General features: G+C 35.6%; 1 pseudogene; it reads right to left on the reverse strand.

Moving 5' to 3' along the window:
* Positions 1 to 367: 367 nt before the first annotated feature.
* Positions 368 to 4,851, reverse strand: LOC149250892 (F-box/LRR-repeat protein 17-like; annotated as a pseudogene).

Genomic DNA, 4,851 nt, shown 5'->3' on the forward strand with positions numbered 1-4,851 from the left:
GATGCATGTAGGTTTTGAGATGGAAAAGATGGTTCGATTTCAACATCGACTTTGACACGTGCCATTTAGAAAATTGCAGGGAATGGAACATAAACCTTCTCGCAGATCTTATGTTCTGACGATGTTATGGAATTGCGCTTCAGGTCATCGTGTTGGAGGGATTCCTACAGAAAGTATCTCAAGTTTTTGCAGTGCATTCAAGGCCTATTGAAACTGGTTGGTTTCTAGCATTTCATCTAACACTTTTAATCATAAACCTTTTGTCAGACATCTTATTTGTTCAATACTTGTTGTCTGGCATCTTATTGTCAGACATCTTATTAATGAGATCTTTGAGAAAAATCCCACAACGATCAAGAATTTTGGCATCTAGCTTCGGTACTAGATTAGAACTGGTTACCATAACATGTACAAAGAGTACCGAGACACCATTCTAAATGGTGTTGTTGAACAATTGTATGATGAGATGGATTCACGTCATAGAGCGTGTTATCCCTGCATCCATATTATCAAGATAACCACTTTCCTAAAGAGCTTTGCAAGCTGGAGAATAAAAAGAAATTTCAAGATTCCAAAATAAAATTTCCTTTGGTCTATCGTATGGTTAGATCTCCAACTAGAAAGTTGAAAACAACCTTCAAGGCTTCTAGGCCTAACCTATTTATGTAAGGCAATTACCTGGACATATTCAGACGTTTTTAGTATAAGATTTTATGTTTTTCCTCCAGTAATTTTTTTTCCATGTCAATTCCTCTGAATTTTTGGTTGATTTCATCAACTTCATAGTTACAAACTTGAAGTACATCTAAATTATCTTTGTTTCATATGAATTTTACAAGTAAATAGAAAGCGGGTCCTGTATTTGAGTTATGTTTTGCCTTTTTGTTCTGATTTCTTACTTGAGGTAAAACTATTTGAGCTTAGTTAGGTGATGTCATCTACTGTCTCCTTGTGCTTCAAATGTTTAAATTTCAGCCTCTTGTGCTTGATATAAGCCATGTTTGCATTTTTAATATGGCATGCTATCTGGTGCAGTCAAATATATCATCCTAGTTGCCTGTTACTGATTTATGTATTTGGAAATACATGTTATGGGATTAAATGCAAGTTCATGTTTTTGTTGGTCCTTATTTTTTATGTTTTGTCATGGAATGCTATCTGGTGCACTCGAATCTATCATACTAGTTGCTTGTTAATTTTACATGCTTGCAAATGCATGTTACAAAATTAAATGCATGTTCATTTTATTTGTTGGTCCTTATGTATCATACTTTTATATATATGAAATCTATGAAAATATGTTCTTCGTATGTTTAGAGATGTTGGGAATTAAAATGTAGTGGTCAAAGAGATGTATCTTATTTTTCATAAAAATAATTGTTTTCAACAAGTCCTTGTTTTTGTTGTTTGTCTCATAGTTATGTCAATATTATTGTACCTTAGTGATATTCATGCAATACTATTTTATTTTGTTTTGTATGTTGTTTTCATGACTGTAAATGATAGGACCTTTAGCAACAGATTGATTCAGTATACATGGGAATTTTATTTATATTGGTATTACTTTGTGCAAGACACGTTTTTTATTCTTGTATGTGACGATTCCAGGTAGAAAATGTTTCACTCACAAAACATTTTTATTGTGATGCCTTCTTCCTTGTGAGATTTGTAGAGAAAATAAAATCATTTCATTCTTGCAAGTGCTCCACCTCATTCCATTCAAAGTTTATGGTAGCTCATTTAATGTATAAAACCTCTAACTTTGAATGTATCACACCTCATTGCTAATATTGAATTTGTGTTGAATATGAATGAAAGAATTGAGATGAGGTAGAGCTCACGTTGGAAGGAACAATCCACCTTTCTTTGAACTGCATTCGCTAACACCATTACAATATGCAACATGTGCCACTTGCAGGGAAGGGAACTGCAACAACATTTTCTCAGGATTAAGGTTGTTGCAGGTCTTTATATTTAGATCAACAAGCTCTGGACAGTCCAGAAACAAGGCATGGATACCAGAGTAACCCCAAACAGAGTAACCCTAAAGGGTAAGTTTTTTTGGTCTCAAATGCTTGAGGACCAGTTCATTAGTTAATGTATATTCCTTAGAATGGTGATTTTTCCTCTGTAAATATTGTTGGGCCATAAATTTCTCTTGTTCCTAAACACAGTTTATATCTTCATTGGCATGAGTGTAACATTTGTCACCTATGGTCATTCCACAGTCTTAAAGTTGCAGGAATGGAAACTGCATAGCCACTATCTGGATTCCAGCAACAGATATATTATGACAGAGAGCTATAAGAAGCTTAGAGAGGCTTCTTGAAAATGTATTTCATATAATAAGAAGTCCCGGATCAGTGATGCTTGATCCACTCAAGTCTAGCAGCTGCAAAAAATTAAAACTTGATGCCTGGGAAACAACATATGCATCAGTAATTTCCAATCCAAATGTAGGAGACAACATATGTAAAAATCTAAATTTTGTACTTGCAAGTGCAAGCACTATAAAGTGGTTTAAACAGGAAGAAGCAACATGTAACTTCGACAATCTTGGGCAGCCTTACCCCAAGTTCTCTACCAGATTACAGAAGTCAGTTGAATCATCTTCTTGAGGCACAAATAAAAGAGATAACTCTGTCAGTGATGAACAGTTTATAGCCATGGTATTCAATTGATAGCAATCAACCAACCAAAAAGTTCCGAGATGTGCAGAGCATATATTAATATTTCTGATGTCTTTTACAATTTTGTAGTTTGAAGGTTTGAATTGAATAGTTCAATCCACCCGTCATGTTGTTGATTCCACCCTGACTGATCTGGATCTCCAGAGAGGTGAGGCAAGGTGTCAAATTGGCTATAAATCTTAGAAGGGTATCATCAATTTCACTCCTAACATCTAGGGTGGAATGGTTTGGACATTTTTGAAGAATGATAAAGACACTTCCTTTTTGTTCATGGGAAACTAAGATTCAAGTCTCTTCAATAGCAGACCAGACTGAATGAGCTTATCGTTGCCATAGGGTACACATATTGCTTGCTGCCAATCATTTCAAAACTTCTAGCATACAGGTTTCTGTAAGAACACTTGTTCCTCTTCTGTCTGACAAATGCATGCTGAGGAATTCCTCCAATTCTCCACGATCAGCATGACCATATGTGTGAAAATTATCTCTTTCTTTACAACTTCCAGCTAGAATACCCATAATCAGAGTTACCAATTGTGACATCAAAGCTATGGGTTCAATGCCAACACCTACCAACTCCCTGACCTCTCTTACAGTATTGGCTGCATTAGTTGACGAGGCAAATCCAATTGATCAAGCAACTTTTCATCTGATACAACTCCAACAAGATCATACACTGGCGATAGAGTGATCCTTTGCCCCAGAAATCTCATGTTCAACAACAATACCACAATCAAGCGTGAAAGAGATTCCCTCAATATATCTAGAAGTGGTGCTGTAACCAATGGAAGCCTGTTGTCCAATAATCAGGGTTTTTTCCCTGAGCTAAATCATCTAATCTTCCCATATCTAGAGATAAAATCATGCATGTTGCCTACAAAAACCATTTTCTTTCACTGGAATCAACAGGCCAGCCCTTCCACAAAGAAAACCAAGTTGGATATTTGAGAAGTTCAAATAAAATAGATGGAGACTGTGTAAAAATCAATCTTTCAACATGAAGTCTTGCCCCTGTGAAGCAATTATCAACAATATTGGGAATGTGTTGATCTAGCTTTGCTGCATCTACTAGAACTGTAAGGTCAAACTTCTTCAAGTAAAGGGAATTCCCAGAAGTATCAGGTAAAACAATACCAAGATTTAGCACAATTCCATCAGCCACAAAAGAAGTAATTCTTAAGCATGTTTTCTCTTGCAGATCTGCATACCAATGTGAGAGGCATGCATGACCCTCCATTACCATATAGAAGGCTTCCATTCCAAATGTATCTTTACCCTTTCCCTGATTAAAAACAATTCTTGTCAAAAGTCGTATGTGCTACCTCTGTGCTTCATTTGATTTAAGTTGTTCAACAGAGAAATGACAGACCTTCTGAAAAACAACAAATAAAAAGCCTCTTATATCTTGATCGCGGGGAGAAATCCTTGTCTAAAGGGAGATTGGATACCTCTGCCTCTGATTCAACCACATCATTTTCTACAGCATTTCCCTTTAATGGTACTTCTGACTATTGTGAAATAGTGTTTCCATCACTGATATGTTGCCATGTGTAGCCACAAGCCTCTATACCGTCACAAATCTTTCTCGCCAGATTTTTCTTCAACATCCTCAGATTTGCTATCTTCTTTTCCTTTCAATTTTTAAGGTCTTTATGATTTCCTGCATTGCCATCACTCTTATATTTGTTGGAATCAGATGATGTAATGCCCCACTTAAATCTTATCCTACAAATTTTGTTAATGTTTACATTATCTGAAAATATTGAGAAATATTGGTCTGATATAAAATTCATGATTTCCATTATTCAAATTCTCCACTTACCTTTTCAAATTGAATATTAGGTAGGATATGGTCTCCTTCCATTATTTCAAATAATATATGTATTCATCTTACATTCCCCAATGTGCCTTCACATTTATTAGGGAGAAGACATGGTCCTCTCCATTTAATTACATCTCACATTCCCCAATGTACCCTCACATTTACTTGAGAGAAGACATGGTCCTCTCCAATTCATTATCAATATATATATATATATTCATTTCAAATTCCCCAATGTACCCTCACATTTACAAGGGTGAAGACATGGTCATTTCCATGTAATTACATCTCACATTCCCCAATGTACCTTCACATTTACTTGGGAGAAAACATAGTCCT

Source organism: Pinus tabuliformis, chromosome 7 (genome assembly GCF_031772625.1).
Source record: "Pinus tabuliformis cultivar Carrire ecotype Pingquan chromosome 7, CPIR1, whole genome shotgun sequence".
In the NCBI taxonomy this organism is placed as follows: domain Eukaryota; kingdom Viridiplantae; phylum Streptophyta; class Pinopsida; order Pinales; family Pinaceae; genus Pinus; species Pinus tabuliformis.